Here is a 19,542-nt window from a genome sequence, read left to right as displayed (position 1 = left end):
GGAGGCTGACATCATTGCAGCACCCTGCAGGCACCAATGAATGCTTTCCTTGGACACAATGTGTTATGGGAAAAAAGTTTTTTAAATTTATTTTAAACTTGTATTGGTACTTATGTATATATAAAAGTGTGTATATATATATATATATATATATATATATATGTAGTACATTTCGTATGTACTTTTTCAGTGTTAAGTTGCTGTGTGATGAGTTTAGCATTCTTTGTAAGATGACAGTGGGTTGACAAGTTTGTTGTGAGTTCACTGATAGCTCGGAACTGGCTCCTGCCAAAGAAAGAGCTATCGTTTCCTCACTGACATTGTAGGGATCACCATTAGCTGGCACAGTATTTAAACAATTTGTAGTAGTTCTGAAGTAAGGGATATCTCATGAGATTAAAATTTAGCCATAAATTTGCCACATCACTGTATATGACGCAGGGTTCAAAGTTTAAGACGAAAGTAGCGGTTTATACAACAGAATCTACGGTAATCTCCTGACTGTGTGGCCAACATGCTAACCACTAGGCCACTGTGCGGCCCCCACAGCTAATGGTGGTCCCTACAAATAAACAGATCTCATTTGCAACTTTTTCCACCTGAAAGAAAAAGGCTGAAACACTCGGATAAACAAATCAACAGCTGTGCAACAACAGTGCAACAACAGTACCTTAATTTATTTAGTTACACAGAAAGCAAGATGAACAAACAAACCGAAAAAAGGTCACTTTCGGCAAGTGGGCATATCACACATCAGCAAAGTGCACATAAAATAGGAACAACATGGCTTGAAAAAACAGCATCTTGCCAAAACTCTTAGTTAGCAGCCTAACACATTGGATTAAAATCCACAGTCGGGATATAAAATGAAGATGGCGTAAGTGTCACGTTCTGTGTTGTTGCTTTGCTGCAGCTCCCTTCTGCTGTCTCTTGCAGTGCCCTGCTGATCTGGCAAGGGCGGAGCCACCAGTGCACACCTGCTAGCAATTAACTTCCTGGCCGTCTTAAGCATCGCAGAAGGACCTTCTCATTGCCAAATTGTACCTCAAACTTCATCCACTCTCCCCTCAACTTGGCTTCGTTATTTCCCTTGCTTGTGAAGTAGCATTCTGGTTTTTAGCTGTACTACACTGTGAGTATTTGTTTCCCTCTTGGGTTCTCCAGCGGCGCCTTGTTTTGTGCTTCAGCTAACGTGCTTATCTGCCTGGCCTTTCCAGCAGCTACCTTAGTTTTTCCCAGTATCTGTATTTTTTCCTGCCAGCCTTTTTCCCTGGCAGTGTTTTGTGTTTGTCCTTTTTTGAGTGGCTTTGCCTTGGTTTTGTGTTTGGACTCAATTATTATCCTTTTTTTGTTGTATGTATTTTTGCGCCGTTGGAGGACTCTCTTGTATTAAAACATTTTTTGTTGTACATCGGACTGTGTTTCCTCTGCATTCTGGGATCCAACACCGGCTCACACTGTTTCATGACAGTAACAGCCTTACCCGTTTTAAATGATACGCCATGTTGGTCGTTGTAGCGTGATATGTAAGAAGCTGCTAACACAAGTTGCACTTTACTTTCTTGGGGTCATCTTTAATCTTTTCAAAATAATTCCACACTTTCAGTGACCTTTTTTAGTGGCCATTATGAGCCAATAAGGCCATCGATGCTGAAGATCATCTTAGCTCACCTCAGAGTAGAAGTCGCGCATGAGTGTTGGGTCCAGGATACAGGAGCAGGAGACCCAGGACCTCTCCTCAGGTCCATATCCCTCCCAGTCCACCAGATACTGCACCCTCTTACCTCTCTTTCTCGAGTCCGAGTTGGACTTCACTGTGTATGCTGGCAGGCCATCGATCATACACGGTGGAGACGGAGGCTCAACCGGAGGACACAGCGGGCTGGAGCATACTGGCTTGAGTCGGGACACATGAAATACTGGATGGATCTTGAATGAAGGTGGCAACTTGAGTTTGACTGCGATGGGGCTGATGACGGAGTCATTGGTGTACGGCCCCAAGAACCTTGGCGCCAGCTTCCTGTTTGTGCCCGCTAACGGTAAGTACCTGGAAGACAACCGGACCTCCTGACTTGGCTGGTAGGTGGTCGTGGGGATCCTATGGCGATCGGCCAAACGATGGTTGCGGGTTGCCGTGTGTGACAACGCTGCCCGAGTCTCCTGCCAGACCCGGTGAGCCCGGCGGAGGTACAGATGAACAGAGGGGACAGATACTTCCACTTCCTGAGCAGGGAACAACGGGGGTTGGTAACCAAACGCTGTTTTGAATGGGGACATACCTGTAGGCAAGCTGATGAGAGAATTGTGGGCGTACTCCACCCAGGGGAGGTGGGAAGACCAGGAGGCAGGGTGTTGATGACCAAGTCCTGGTTCGCCCGCTCTGTCTGGTCGTTGGTTTGGGGGGTGATATCCAGAGGACAGACTAACAGATGCACCCAACCCCAACGCTTAGCAGAAGCTCCTCCAAATTCTTGAAGTAAACCGAGGCCCTGTGTCAGACACCAAGTTCAGCAGGATCCCATGTAGGCGGAACACATGTCTCACGAGTAGTCGGGCCGTCTCCATGGCTGAAGGTAACCTGGTAAGTGCAATAAAGTGTGCCATCTTAGAAAATCAACAATGTTCATTATCACTGTATGGTCCCGGGATGACGGCAAACCAGTGATGAAATCCAGCGCAATGTGGGACCAGGGGCGTGATGTGAAGAGTAACGACTGAAGTAGGCCCGCGGGAGGACGATGAGAGGAGGATTGTTTCTAGCACAGATAGAGCAGGCGGTGACGAACTCCTTGACATGGAAGGCCACCAGAACCTCTGCTCCAACACGAACCTGGTACGACTCACTTCCGGGTGGCACGCTAACTTAGATGAATGCCCCCACTGCAGCACCTCTGCCCTGAGGGAACCAGGCACAAACAACTTGTTCTCCGGGCATCCAGTGGGCGGTGCCACCCCTGCAGCTGCCTCGGTCACCTTCCTCTCCACCTCTCACTGGAGAGCCCCCAACACTACAGGCACAATGGTTTCCGGTGTCTTGTCCGCCCCCGCCAAGCCGTAGATTCTGGATAGCGCATCTGGCTTGACATTATGGGAGCCTGGTCTGTAGGTTATAGACAAGTTGAAACGTGTCAGAAATAGTGCTCAACGGGCCTGGCGGGAATTAAGTCTTTGAGCATTCCTAATATATGCAAGGTTTTTGTGGTCTGTCACCACCACATACGGCAAGGCTGCACACTCCAGCCAATGCCTCCACTCCCTCAGCGCCAGAACGATGGCCAGCAGCTCCCTATTGCTCAGGTCGTAGTTCCGCTCAGCGCTCGTGAGGCGACGCAAGAAGAATACACACGGGTGGAGCCTCTGGTTGACCGGGGACCTCTGGGACAGGACCGTTCCCATTCCTGTATCAGATGTGTCAACCTCAATAAATAATTGTAGAGATGGGTCAGGGTGGGACAGTGCTGGCAAAGTGGTAAACAATAATTTAAGCTTCCTAAAAGCCACCTCCCCCTCAGCGGACCAAACAAACAGCTTCTTAACAGATGTTAGCCTTGTCAGTGGTTTCGCTATCAAACTAAAGTTCGGAATAAACCTTCTGTAAAAGTTGGCACACCCCAGGAACCTCTGCAAAGGTTTTCTCCCTATAGGAGTGGGCCACTCGACCACCGCCTGAACTTTGGAGGAATCGGTTAGAGCTTGCCCTTCTCCACGATATACCCTAAGAAGGAGACCGAAGCTGAGTGGAATTCACATTTTTTGGCTTTTACGTAGAGTCGGTTCTCCAATAAACGTTGCAACACCAGACGCACATAGTGGACATGTTCCTGCCGATCATGAGAGAAAATAAGAATCATCCAGATACACGAAGCAGAACTTGTTTAGCATGTCCCTAAGGACGTCGTGAATAAGGCTCTGAAATACAGCAGGGGCGTGAGTTGACTCGAACAGCATCACAAGGTATACGGCGTGTAAGGCGGAGAATGCAGAGTCCATTAAAGGAAGTGGATAACTATTACGCACCGTGATCAAATTTAAACTGCGGTAGTCAATACACAGTCGTAAAGATTTGTCCTTCTTATAAAAAAAAAAACCCGGCTCCCAAGGGTGAGGAAGAAGGACGTATGAGGCCGGCCGCGAGAGACGTGGAAATGCACTTCTTGAGAGCTTGGAGTTCAGGACCTGAAATGTTATACAGCCTGGCGTTGGGAGGAGCATTAGGCAACAAATTCATGGCACGATTGTATGGGCGGTGCGGAGGCAGGGGTTGTGCTTGGTCCGGACTAAAGACCTGGCTGAGGTTGTGATAAACAGCTGGAAGGTAGGATACGTCCATTCTTTCGTCCGTTTTAATAGTGGTGGCCACTTCAGGAACTGCAGAGCGATTAATGTGGCAATTAATGTGGCAAAAACTGCTCCAATTCACCCAAAATTTACAGTTAATCCATGTGATCGGTATCGGCCAGTTTTACTCATGGATGATCGGTATCGGAATTGGCAGAAATTGGCAGCATACAACCCTGAAACATTCCTACATAATGTATATACATCATATATAAACATATTGACAGCAAAGAGGTATCCATCCATCCATCTGTTTTCTATGCCGCTTATCCTCATTAGGGTCACGGGGGTATGCTGGAGCCTATCCCAGCTGCCTTCGGACTGGTCGCCAGCCAATCGCAGGGCACAGCAAATAGGTATAAATGTGATATAACACAATTGAATATTATGACAGAAATTAATAACTACAACTTTAAAAAAGCCCCAAACACTATTCCACGATAGTGACAAGGCTGCAAAGCATTACATGTAATATACTATATGTATATACATAATACACAAACATATCTTGACAGTTTGTGTTGTCCACACAGTCAGGAGATTGGGAAAATGTGGGTTCAAATTACTGTTTGGTCATCTCTGTGTGGAGTTTGCATGTTCTTGCTTAAAATGGGGCAGTTTTACTTTCTTGAAATTTAGTTTTTGCAGTGTAAACACAAACAAGATTATTTTTTGGTCCATTCTGTAAATGCCAACCCAAGTGTGTTGTTTTGACATCTTGCCATGTCAGATTATTATCGCTGCTTTCCAAATATGCATCCATCAAGAGCTCATATAACATTAAAGCTGCCTATTTCAAGAAAAGTCTCTTGGCGACTTCCTGTAGAAGATTTAATTAAATGAACAAGTTTTTCATCAGAAACTGTCAGTCACACAGTACTTCTGTCTGTTTCACAATTGTCTTTTTAGAGCAACAACTTTAGTGAGACGACTCACACAGAGACTTGATGGACACACTACTCCAAAGAAAGGGAAGGTTTGACTGAAAGGATATTTAAAACTTACAGTATGGTACCTAAAGTCCAATATATGGATTAACCATGTAAACCCTTTGTTCATCTCACACTATACATGAATTATATTGACTTTGCAATGTTTTCCAGTTAATAAAAAAAATAAATAAATGTTACTAAGAAGTATTTGAAAACAATTTGAAGACTTTTTTTTAAAACAAAAGTGAATTATTCTCTTCTTTTTCTTGGTATCCTCTAAGCAACTGTTTAAAATAATAATAAAAAAAACCCTCATGATTTTAAAGGCCCTGGGCAGATTACATTGACAAGGCAAAACATAGAAACTGAAATTGGACAAAAAAAATCTAACATACAAATACCCTACCGGAAGCAGTAGGGATGTAAATCTGTTTGTGATAGACGATTCGATTACAATCTAGACACTCAGGTTACCTTATGATTCAAAAACATGATATTTTAACACAGTGCAGTGTACAAATGATACAATTCAGTTCGATTAGATTGTACGGTTAATGTTCGTTGATGTAGACATTCATCTTACACTATAAAATAAAGATGCCAATTATATAAAAGTGGCATTCTTACAGAATTTTCAATTGTGTAAAAGAGCACATCATATCCCCAAGCATGCATTTTGCACTGACAAAAATAAAGTCAACAGAATGACATGTTAAATTTAATTATTGTTGAGACACAGGCCAAAAAAATACTTGCTGAATGAACATCTTTTTCTTTGATGGGATCAATAGTTTACATTTTATATCTTATATCTATATCTTTAATCAAATGATTTAAACATTTAATCAGATTAATCATGGTTTTCAAATTAATTAATCATGATTAATCACCATGTCACACTACTATTTCTACTACTACTATGTCCAGATCTCGGAGGAGATCCCCCAGGACACCATCCGTAGTCTCATTAGGAGCATGCCCCGACATTGTCAGGCATGCGTACAAGCATGTGGGGGCCACACAAACTATTGAGAATCATTTTGAGTTGCTACAATGACATTTTAGCTAAATGGACCAGTCTGCTGCATCATTTTTTCCCTTTCATTTTTGGGGTGTCTTTGATTTTCCCCCCTCTATAGGGTGATCATTTTCATTTCTATCAAATTATGTAGCATCATTTTGTTACTAATAAATCACCCACTTATTATCAGGAAAGATATTCAAGATCATTTTTCCCTCAGTTTAGATCTGACGTGTTTTCGAAGTGTTCCTTAAATTTTTTTTAGCAGTATATTTACAGTAAAACTACAAAACATTACACAACCAAATAGAAATTAAGGTGTACAAAACTAAAACAAAAAGCAGCATCCAGGTCCAGCTTGTGCTCGTCTTTTGTGAAGGTTGGCATTCAGAAGCAAAAAGTGCCTGAGCTTTTGTTTCCTGCTGCTCATTGTTCTCACCTTTCCAGCCTGTTTGTGTGTGTAACTCCTCCCTCCTTCTTCTGCTTCATGTACAGACACATTTTGACCAATCACATGTGGTGAGAAGACAAGAAAAGGCAACGGCTCAATCACTTCCGTAGGCTTCCATCATTCACTTCAAAGAGCTATTTCATTCACATCCAACATATCACTAATATAATTGTACACTGTATAAAGATTAAAAGAGACATATTATGATTTTTTTCTCGCACTGAAACATTTCCTAGATACCTTAACATGTCTGTCATGTGTTTTGGTCAAAATTCTCTAAGGTTCAACAATTGTAGCACACTTAAAAACAGCCCTGTTGAGAGCAGCCTGCTTTGGGGGGAGCTGTCCAATCTCATGCAAATGAGCCACTGCTTACCCAGCCACACTTGAGTAGGCTTTGTGTTACCATGATGACTACTGAGCACATATTCTTGGAAGGCATGGCTGCTGGGGAGAGAGACACGGAGAGCAAGAGCAGAATCCCTAACAATTGTATGACATTTCAATAAATCCAAGTTAAGTAATGTTCTAGTATCTGAAAATCATTCACGTTTGCCAAGAGACGGATGGATGTAAAACACAGTCTCCTTTCGCAACACTGACTTTGACTGCAGATAAACTACATGCACAGGACATTCTATGAAATGGCCTCATTGGGTCATGGTTGTTGGAAGAAAACAAAGTCAATATACTGTTCCACACATTCTCTCAATTATTGCTTGATTGAGACTAAGCAGCTGACAAAGCCATTCACTGAGCATCTGATATAACACAAATGAAAAATATTGTCCGTAACAGGTATGTTGTTTGACTGGCAGTGATTGATACTGACAGAGCTACAGTATTTAGAGAATGCAAGCTACAAGATGAGTGAGCAGCGGTCCCTGTTTAGCTAGCCTTGAAATTTGGCATGAAAACCCATATTATTCTCCGATATGTGGACTACAGTATATCTAGTCGAAAAAAAATTGGATTTACAGTCAAACCTGTCTTAGCGGCCACCTGTATAGAACGGCCACCTGCCTATAGCGGCCGCTGAAAAATCCCCCGCAGAAAATGTACGTGTTATAGACCCTGTGTATAGCAGTCACCTGTCTAACGCGGCCAGCGGCCACCCATTTTGTACCCCTTGGTCAATATCTGACCGCATACTGTATATCGGCCAAAATGCCAACTCAAGCAGAAGCTTCATGCACGAAAAAGTTTCGTTTTTTAAGCAATGAAGCCGTCGTGTGTAGACTTTAATTACTGAGTCGTAGCTCAGTCATAATCATTCACAAGATCCACACAAACTGTCGACATAAAAAAAGCCGTCTCCTTTGGAGCTTGTTGCAGACAGTGACACCGTTTATTTCCTGGTGTGAGACAATGTGCACTGGTCAATACTGTAATGCCCCTTGTTGTGGGGAAGGAAAGACTCGCCGATGCACTTTAATCGCTTTATTAACAGCGGTTTATTAACCTACAGTAGTAGTTCTTTACAACTTTTATCCGTAGTCCCACAGTGCCCTCTACTGGTCAACATTCAAAATGGCCACCAACCTGTCTATAGCAGCCACTTTTGCCGTCTCCCTTTAGTGACTGCTATAGACAGGTTTGACTGTACTTATTGCCACCTTGGCATGCTTTTCCATGATGTACTTCTTCTGGGTTTTTGACTTGTTTGTGCATCTGTGTCATGTTAGTGTTTTAACTTGCAGATAGTTAGTACAGCTGACGGTTGAAGCCCCCCCGGTTATATACTTTCAGTCCCAAACTTTCGATCAAAACACCATTGAAATGTTCCATAATACCGAAGAATCTGACAGGGCGAATGGTGTTTTTTCAAAACATGAACAGGCTTAGTCCATCTGCTCCAGTGTTCGTGCAAAAGCCTGCCACACAATGAGTGGGCATAATATAAAAAAAAAAAAAACAACATTTTTTTTTAAAGCAAAACAATATAAAAACACTGTACTCATGAATAGTGCCCGAGAGGGCGTTTTCTCAAAGTTTCTTTTTTTTGGATGGCAAAAAATGTAAAAAATTAAAAAAAAAAAGGGTAAGTATGTAAATATTCGAGCGCACATCCAACACAGGAAATATGCCTTTCAATGTTATTAAAATAACAAAATATGAACATGTTTTTGGTGTCATGAGCACTTTAACCAGACATCTTTTTCTCTATCCTTTATTCTGACACTAGCCGACTGTATCCTCATAGGAGAAATAAGAGACTCACATTTGCATTTGATGAGTTGCTTAAATTATTAACCAGCAATACAGGACTCTGAAGAAGCCATATCAGAGTGGGTCATTGTAGAACCAGTAGATAGATGTGCATGATCTGTTTCCCCCCGCTTGTCAAAATAGTGTAATATTTGTTTTTATTTTAAACAACACCTATGGTTGTACTGTTTGAATGACAAGTACTATACAGTATTTCTTCAATATATTGCCGCATTCTGCGGGTTGTATGGCAACGGCTACAATAATGCAATAAACTGTGTAGGAAAAACTTTCACAACCATTTATTTATTTATTTATTTATTTATTTATTTATTTATTTATTTTTTACCCCTGTCCTGTCCAGCCTTTAAAGCACATAGAATTGTACATCAAATGCTGTCAAGTGCTCAACAGATTTACTCTGCCAAGGAGAAGTGTGATATACAATTCCCCTGTTTCACAGAATTTATTTGACTTTGATGCTTGTTATTAAGCAAATTTGGAGCGACCGGACCGGAGCAGGAGGGGACAGAGAAGAAGAGAAAAGGAAACGAGGGGGGGGTGCGGGGATGAGAGGGGGACAAAAAAAAAAGAGAGACAAGGACAACAGCAGCAACAACAACAATTGTGACAACAAGAACAGAACAACAGAAACATACATCAGCAAATAAATGTCTGTGACAACTATAAAGACGTACAAGGACTTAAGGACAAAGGACAAAACAATATCAACAACCACAATGACAACGCTGTCAATGACAATGACACATAATAGCAGGCATGAAATGATGAACTATGATAGTGATCACAATGACAATACTGCATTGAAACAGTCACACATAATTGTAGTAATGAAAATGATTATCCATGATAGTGAACAGAATGATAATTAATGTAATGCACATCATTGTAAAAAAAAAGAAACTATAGTCATACTGCTGATATCATCGTCGCCGTAATAAAACCAACAACATAATAACACCCTGGATAACTCAGTGAGTAATGTGGGGAAGTACGTATGTACTGTGAGTGTGCATATGTACAGGTATCTTTGTATGTGAGGAAGACTTCATATATATAAAGGTGCAAGAATCACAACCATTTTTTTAATATGACTTTTCGAAATTATCTACAAAGTTATATACAGTCGAAAAGGTACAAAGAATATGTGATGAATAGACCAGAGCCAACATTACATTTAAAGGAAAACAGCACTTTTTTGTAATTCATCCACTATGTGAGACAAGAACACACGTCTTTCCCTTTTCTGTGCGTTCTAGATTTTTTTAGTTTTTCACTAACAATGCACGTAATGGGGAGTCACCTATTTTGCCTATAAAGCTTTCTAACAAAAAAACAAAAAACACCAACAACAAATACTGTGACTTGTATATTAACCAAGCTACAGCGACAATATAGGCGCTAACATTGAGGAAGTATTTTTTTCGCGCAACACCTCGATTGACTGCATGTCTGGAACTGTGATATCAAGCATTATGTGCTCCATGTATCAGAATCAATATCATGGTGACTTACTCGATGGAGTAAGTCCATCTGTTCCAGCGGGCCTGGGGTGTCTTTTCCAGTTGATTTTGCCACAGCACAGCAGGGTTTGTCGGCACTCGGGATAAGCGAGTACACCGCTATCTGTATCTGTTCACCCACCTAAATTATCTGTATCTATAACTGTACTCAGAGTCGGCAGGGCATAAACTGGAAGTGGGCGTGGTTTAACCAGAGATGGGTGGGGCTTAAATCAGTACATTATTTAAAGTCTGAAATTGATATGGATTGATCAGAAGTTGCTATATTTTTTGTGTATTATTCAGCTATATGTGTACTGTGTACAGTATGTGTGTAAGTGATCTGTAAGATTTTATTATGTCATTATTTTTTAATGATCTGTGTGAAGTTGGTGAATTATGCAAACATCCACTGATGGCAAACAGGGAAATAATCTGTCAGCCCTGTTTACTGTAGTTTTCTCAAAAGCACCACGCTCAGTACTACGAGCAAAGTTTTCCAACTGACTTTATATCACCAGCCAAATTAGAAGCAAGCAGACGGAAAAAATACATAAGTACCGGCAGTGACTGATGCACGAGCCGTACACAGCTGTCTTGTGAAATGCACCGCGTACGTTACAAAACAAGTTTAAGATTGCAACTCGCACACTGCAACGTACTGAGAGGGGTGTAATATTTGACCACGCTTATGTATATAATGTAGTATGATAGCCATACAGGCAGAATGTTTGATGCGGCGCTTGCGCAGGTGTACCCAATATTGTGGCCAGTCAATGCAGGTTACTGTTACCACTGGAGCTGAGTAAAACCTAAAGTGGAGGGATTGGGCAACGCCATACAAGCCGTTTTCAACTAGCCAATTAAACCGTGTACGTGAATGAGGCACCGCTCCGCTCCTTTGTGGCTGCCGTCTGCAAGCTGCAGAGTATTTCTAGGGAGGGGCGGTCACTGTGTGGGACTGGCCAATTACAGAGCGTGGAGAGTGAATACATAATGAGGATTTTCTTTCACTATTACGGATAAAGACGAGATGTACTCGTTTAATGCTCATATTCTGCAAAAATGCATTATTGGTAACATCCCTAGTTAGGGCTAACAACTCTTTGTTGTGATGCAGTCTCTTGGCGGAGTGTTCTCCTCGCCAGATACAGAAATCCTTTCCGTCGATGGTATGTAACACTGTGTGCCACACTGCAGCAGAAACACACGATTTCTGTTGGCATGGCTTGGCAAACTCCACATTTATACCATCAAGTCATTGTAACTACAGGAATTGTTATTAATGTTTATGTTTCACACAGATGTCTTAAAAGAGATGGACCGGAGTTGAGCATTGAGCGTTGCTCAGCTTCTAAACCTGTAGCTCATTCTCCATATGTTCAGGCTCAAAAAGATAAGCTTCTAGATCCTCATTTGTCTCAACGTAATCGTCGTCACCGACTCTCACGTAGTCTGCCGTTATTAGTGATAGCAAACACAGATTGTGCGCTAATACTGTTGCTGACGGAAGTAGTATTCGTTGTTGTGGGCTCTGTGAAACCAGTGTGCCCAGGAAGGAAGTTCCGGTAATTCTGAAAATGACCAAAATATGACAAAATACTGTAAGTTTTATATGTTATCATGAATGTGCCTGTTACTACATAGTCACCGCATTTACATAAAACGATGCAACGTTTTGGGATTTTTTTTTTAGAGGGCTTTATAGGTGGAATAGGTGATCCACTCTATATTCTTTATTAGCTTCCTTGTGCTAGCAGTTTTTCAATATTTAGACCGCACAGGAAATAGATAGATGTGTGATGTGGATGTTGGGAAAAAAAAAAAAAAATTAAGTGCAGTTTTCCTTTCACAATATCAGTGGCTGTGCTGATTATTCCGTATCGTCTAGCCATCAGTCTTGTGTTGGTTTAATAATGGGGCTAAAACAGAATGTTGTTACTTACTGTAAAGAGACATTCATCTTTATCATTTTAAAAACCTCTTTGGAGATTACTTTCTGTGGACATTCTGCTTTTAGGACATTTTTTTTCTTGCTAATTTCCTTAATGTAGTCTTTAAACTTTATTACAATCTCCAAAATAATTTAGTCAGACATATACAGTGTTTATAGCAACTTTTTCAACAGTCTTATACATGCTGAATTTGGAGCCAACTGATTAGCGAGCTGAATAAAATGCAGACAGTTTTATAAGACAACTGAATTGCTAATGGAGCTGTCTGCATTGGATTCTCACAGCCTTGAGGTGAGCATCTTAACTCCAGCCTTTCCTCCAGTTAGGCTGCTCTCTATGTGTTTATGTGTGTTTTTCTCACACTACAAGTCCATCTTTTCTAGGAAATCAAACTCTTCAAATTGCCCCTGGGTGTGACTGTGAACAGACACACATCTTTTCTGTCAGCAAGGCTCTGTCTCTCCCATATCCATCACCCAGCACCTAAACCCCACCCCCTTTAAATACAGAGGTTAGGGGTTTTTGATCTGTAAACAATTGTTTTATCAGTGGGACGCACGGTGGAGTAGTGGTTGGCATGTTGGCCACACAGTCAGGAGTTAGGTTAATTGGCGACTCTAAATTGTCCATAGGTGTGAATGTGAGTGTGAATGCTTGTTTGTCTATATGCGCCCTGTGATTGGCAACCAGTCCAAGATTCTCACCCGAAGTCAGCTGGGATAGATGACAATAGAAGATGGATGGATGTTTTATCAGTTAAAAACATATAGGTAAAAAGGTAGGTGCACACATGTTCATCTGAACTTGGATTTTAACTGGAAATGTATGCAAATGCATCCCACCAGGAACGATCCAATTGTGTCTGACGCTGTTTTGTAAAACATACTGTGTATTCGATAATAGTTGTTCATTTATTTGCTATTTTGGCACCATGAAGTTGCAGAGCTGTGAGAAACACATTGCATTTCTACCAATGTTATCAGCATTAGCATTTCAAGTCCACGGACAGAGAAAATGTCTTTTTCTTCTTGGTTAATTTTGGCAGTCAGCAACAGTTTGAAACACTTCCAAAGTTCAAGTGGCACAGCAATCAAGTTTTGTAGGAACGGCGTGAGCACTTCAATTAGTGGTTTTGATTTTTACTGTTCTTTTACTTGTCCAGTGTGAGTTAAAATAACAGTTTTTAAACATTGAAAAAAGAGATAGTGTTTTGTAGGGGTGTCACGAGACACTGAGTTCACGAGACGAGATGAGATTTTAACATTACTTTAAAGAAAAGTACAATGAAAAAAAAATCAATGACAATGTATTGCATTCTACTAATTTAATTTCTACTATGTTACCTTGCATTGTTCATCATGAGGCCACACTCTTCTGCACTTCCCACCGAGAGAAAGAGATTGTGATTGACAAAAGGGCTCACTCTGTTTATGCCGTTGTTCTATGAAACAAACACACCAAGTTGCTGAAACCAATGCACAGTGAATCCTCTTCCTGCCTGTTTGGAGGTGCAGACAGGAATGCACATGGCAATATATGAAGACCAGCAAAATTATCAAGTTCATTTATTGTGTGATTAATTAGTTTTTTATTGTCCGAGTCCTATTGCCCAAGAGACATTTTATTTTTTTCTCAACTTGAAATGGTTCATGTTTTATTCTTGCAAGCAATGTTCCCTCTAAGCTGTGTACCTTCGCCAGTCACACGCTGCTCCAGTGTTCTCAGAGCACATTCAATTAATGCAGCGCACAAAATCAAATCCAGCATGAGCTGTAAATAAAATAAACATATAATTCATTCTGTACCATTTTGTAATGGAACTACTGTATGTGAGTGACAGGCGACAACAAGCGGTAACAACATATAACACAATGACTAACACTGTCCAGCCAAATACTGTCAGTATGATGAAGTGCAGTTGTACACCACTGCAAACAGCAACTACAGAGGTAAATATGTTGCAGACGAGGAGGGAAACTACATTAAGTTACTGCTTATGTGTGGTTGTAATTACCTGATGAAGTTCCGGTTTATTACAAAATGAATTGAATTTACAGTGTACAGTCATTATAGTGTGTTCATACTTGATGGGCTTGGTTTGGTAAAGTGAAATATGCAAACATTCTGTCTCGCTTGATTAAGTGTACTTGAACGCTACATGAACGAAGGTGGTGATGGTGATAAAATGACATCGGAACGCCAAAGCGGAAAGACAATTAACTTCAGTACAGGTGTCAAAGCTGCCGTCTCGTCACAGCCTATTGCAACTTGTGCTTCTCCTTGAAGACTTGGCACGTCACTAATTTATGTTATTCTTAATGACTCACCATTGCCACTCTGCCATCCAAACTTGGGAGTCCAAAGACTCAACCAACCAAGACAAAAAGTAAGTGGGCACAAAAAAGACAGAAGTAAACATCCATGCATCCAGTTTGTTATGCCGCTTGTCACAGGTCACGGATGAGCTGGAGCCTATCCCAGCTGACTTTGAGTGGGAGGCAGGGTATAACTACAGTGTTTTGCTTTTGAAAGAAGGCAGTAAAATGCATTACTAAGTCTGAGACGGGTAAATCTTTGTACACATAAGAAAGACGGCAGATGATTTATTTGCTTTATGCCACCTGTGATTGCAAATTAGAGATGGGATTTAAAGCTTTTTGTAATTTTTTTTAAAATAATAATAAATAATAATAATAATAATAATAAAGTATAAATGGTGATGAAATTTACTTCTTTATTATACAGCATGACCAACAATATTGTTTGGCTTTTGTAAAAAACCTCTGAGTCAGGTCCCTATTCCAATAAAAGATACATCCAATAAAAATGTCCATCCAATAAAGAATAAAATTAGAAAAAATGGGCATGTAAAATACTCTTAAGGTAGGACTAATCATTTGACATGATTGTAGATCAATTTGTGGTATGATTTAGAATATATTACTTTATTTTAACAAACTCTCTTCAGCGCAATAGTAATTTATTGACGGTCCCTAGTGTATACAACCAGCGATGAGAGTTGCCAGAAATTTTTAATTGTGGTGGTCAAGGTGAGACCATTACTCACATAGGGGTGGCAATAAGTTCATACCTGAAATGTCTCGATGGCCAGTGGGGTGGCCACGGCCACCATTGGCCACCACATAGCTGCGCCACTTCCTGCGAGCTGCCCGCACAATTACACAGCATTCTGGGCACTCTGAGGGGGAACTACCGCTGTAGCTACGGAGCCGAATGTCCAACGTCCAACGTGAAACTATCTTCACCACGGTACACCGCGGACATGTCTGGATGGTGGTGTTGCATTTTCTTGTTCCTGCGGGTGGCGGGAGTCGAGCGGCAACCAGCTTTGAGGCGCGTTACTGCACCTACCATGTTGGAGTGTGGCTCGGAGTTGCAAACGTGATACGGCAACCGGATCGGCCCGATCTCGTGGCAGAAGCCGATATTCACACTGCGTTCACACTGCATGTAGTCAGCCACGGAATGTCAGACATGACATCGTTCTCCTCCCATTTCATGTGGAACTGGTAAGGCTTTTTCAAGTTTCGAATAAGTACTTAGCTCGGGAACTTGCTATGCTAGCGGCGGCTGTCTCTTGTGTCCCTGCAGTGGTCGTGTACCCTGTGCATTACAGTTGAGTAATGTCTTGTAAACAAAGAATAGTTGTGTAAAACTGACTATAGGGGTGTTATTTCATGTTTACAGTACAAGGCTCTAATAATGGTAAAAAAATCTTATTTACAAAGTCATAAACAGGTTTTCTATGCTCTAACTCGAAAATATTCCATTTATAAATAATAAATCCTACTTCACAGAAATTCTCTTATCGCAGTCGGGTCTGCAACCAATTAACCGCAATAAACAGACAACTTTATTCTCAAAGACACGACGTGGCAGGGAGATCAACACTTTCCTCTTCAACACCAGCTTACTGTTTTGCCAAGAGTTATTGCTTGAATTCAATACTGTTTCTCACCTCAATAACCCAAATGGAGCCAAAGAAAGTAACAAGTGCCAGCATTTTGATCAAGAAGGTGAGGAACACAATTGATTTCAATTGATGACAAACAGGACATAACAAGGACATTTGTGATATAAATACATTAAGAACAGAGTTGGATTCACTCAGGACAAGACGTGCGCCACATTGTATGCTACACGAAAAATGTACGCAAACCGAGGTGATATTTTGGCATACATTTTTTAAATTAACTGAAAAAAATACGCTAACCAGGGCGGATGCTAACCGAGGTTGCACTGTATATAAAAATAAAAATAAAACTACAATAAAAATTAGGACATGATTAAAATGTGAAAGAAAAATTGTACCATTTTACCTGGTGTGTGTATACCCGAACTACTTTTCAAACAAGCGCTCAACTCCTAGTATCAAATCCACATCTGAACAGTAGACTAGACGTTTCCTTTGACTCTGGCTCATTTTGTGTGTTTTTGTCAGTCGCTAATATCTCCTCCTCCCTCATACAGCTGCAAAAATTTGTCATGATTCCGTCACCAGAAGGCAGCGTGGATAACTCAGAATCAGGAGGCACACAGGCGGTGACACGTGAAGACAGCTAGGGCAATTTGCATATATGAACAAGCCGTTCTTTCAAGTAACTGGGAAGCGGTTCTTATCGTCACCTAAAAGAGCCATTCAAAAGAATCAACTGGTTCATGAATGTCACATCTCTATTGCATATCTGATTTGTGATAAGCCATCATTTTAGATGGGCTTTGGTATTGATGAATGTGATCCTCAAGTAACACATTTAATATGCCTTTGATTTGTCGGACTAAAATGTTGGAAATTCTTGGACGATATTAAATCTTGATTTTTGCAAACATAACGGTATAAAAACGACATACAATTTTAGTTAATGTATCATCCATTCATCCATCCATCCATCCATCCGTTTTTTTATGCTGCTTATCCTCCCTAGTGTCACGAGGGTATGCTGGAGCCTATCCCAGCTGACTTTGGGAAAGAGGCGGGGTACACCCTGAACTGGTCGCCAGCCAATCGCAGGGCACATATAGAAAAACAACCATTCACACTCACATTCATACCTATGGACAATTTAGAGTCACCAATTAACCTAACATGCATGTTTTTGGAATGTGGGAGGAAACCGGAGTACCTGGAGAAAACCCGGGGAGAACATGGAAATTCCACACAGAGATGCCCAAGCGCCGATTCGAACCTAGGTCTTCCAAATCTCCTGACTGTGTGGCCAACATGCTAACCACTCATCCCACAAACTAATATTAATTTTAATAGTAATTCAATTACATTAAAGTCAGTTTTTCAGTAGATACTGTTTGGATGACTCCTTAGGGCTCATGAAGGAGCTCACATGAAAGTTTCATCTGCAGATCTTTTGTCTATAAGACATTCAGCCAACCTTCCAAGCAACACCTGTACGTAAAGATAAGAAAAGCGATAAAGCCTTCCTATCGTTTAAACAGTTGCGTTTGAACATACAGTATGACTTGTGGTTGAGGTTTTGACCTTGTGTCCCATTCAAGAGTGATGAATCAGAGTAAGAAGGCAGTCAGAAGTAAAGTAAGTAAGAAGTCGAGTCATGCTCCCATCTTCTTAGTGCCTGTGGTGAACAGCAACAAGCTGACTACCTCAATATACTAAATGTGTTTTTTTAAAACATGATTTATAGGAAATGCATCAACAAGAGTTTTTTCAGAAGGCTTTGCCAGTGAATCTGTTTGAAATATTGCAGAGTGTCATTGAAAAAGATGGAAGCAGCCATACTGAGTTAAAAGAATGGTTGAAACCTATTCCTTGCTATCTGCAAGGCTCACATTGCTGCTCACACAATGATAAATAATGACCAAGTCCTGCTTATACTCTGGGTCTGGGCCGATACTCTCTGAACCTAGTATCACCAGTACACAGCAACATTGTCCTTCAATTCAAAATGCCACAACACATAAAAAAGAGCATCAGATATGGCGAGACATCCAGGAAATAGAATACTTTTATCAGTGATTTAATTTCTTTTGTCAGACCATAGCATCATAATACAGAGCGAATCTTGCTTATTTCTTACAAGTGATGGTAATTTTCCAGCTGTGTGTGTCCACGTATTGATTTGATGATGAAAGTTGGCAGCGGAAGCACCAAAGTAATTCCAGAAGCACTGCATACAGAAGTTCACAAAGTGTGTACGCACTCCTTGGCGGGGTTGCCAAACTAGTGGTTGCCCCGCCCAGGGGTGTCAGACTTGCCACTGAAGGTTTCCTTTCCAGTTGGTCACGATAGCAGTTAATGTTAATGATCAACACCTCCTTCAATTTGAGGGGAGGAGCTCATCAATGAAATTAAATTGACCGAATCATTAATTAATTAATTAATTCTCGAAAAACCGTGATAGAGTGAGGGAGTGATGTTTGAACTCGATGTAGCAAAGGACGACTGTATAGATATTTTTAAAATTACAAATTTGCTTGGAAAAGGTTGATCTTAAACGAAGGGTAGGGCTGTGTGCAGGGATCTGCACAATATTGCTGGGAAATAAGAATGGTTGCATTATTTTCGGAGAAAGTATTCAGGTTGTGTTATTGTTGACATCATCAACCAGACCGTTACGACTCTAAAAAGTCTTGGTTACATTTAACAAGCTGTATTTTAAGTGGTCGCCTCTCAAGTCCCAATTTCAAGTCTTAGCAAGTGCTGTTTGTTGTGCAGAGAACGGGGGGGGGGCAATCTTTCGATTATGATTGCATGAATTTTCCCTCAGCTGAAGTGGAGCTGAAAGTAGATTTTATAAACTCAGGCCAAGTCAGATCGGTGAGCATGTTCAAAAGCAGCTTCAAATAAGAACAAACACCTTGCTTTTTGGAATGTGACTGTCCGTGGTAAGGAGACAATCTTCATTATAGAAGAGACAGCAAGAAAACTGGATGCTCAAGCTAAGTGGAGAATGTGGAGTATAACACTGCAGACGCAGCAACAAGGCTGATTCAGTGTGTCCTGATCCTCTCATGAGAAAGCTTAATGCCAAGTGTATCTGGCCAATTGTCCAATCTCTTATTCAGGGGGAAAAATGTTCCTTCTATCTTGGCTGTAGTGAGTAAAGCCTCTTTCCACTTG

At 41.1% G+C, this 19,542-nt stretch overlaps 1 long non-coding RNA gene across 1 annotated transcript in view; it reads left to right on the top strand.

The window, feature by feature from the left end:
- LOC129187161 (uncharacterized) overlaps positions 1-1,475 on the top strand; it is a 50,731-nt gene extending 49,256 nt beyond the window's left edge. The window contains exon 3 of the long non-coding RNA XR_008572360.1: positions 937-1,475. This is a non-coding gene — a long non-coding RNA (uncharacterized LOC129187161). The remainder of the gene's footprint in view (positions 1-936) is intronic.
- The last annotated feature ends 18,067 nt before the right edge of the window (positions 1,476-19,542 follow it).

Source organism: Dunckerocampus dactyliophorus, chromosome 9, assembly GCF_027744805.1.
Source record: "Dunckerocampus dactyliophorus isolate RoL2022-P2 chromosome 9, RoL_Ddac_1.1, whole genome shotgun sequence".
NCBI classification, from domain to species: Eukaryota; Metazoa; Chordata; class Actinopteri; order Syngnathiformes; family Syngnathidae; genus Dunckerocampus; species Dunckerocampus dactyliophorus.
The sequence above is the reverse complement of the archived record's forward strand: the minus strand, read 5'-3'. Positions and strand labels throughout refer to the sequence as shown.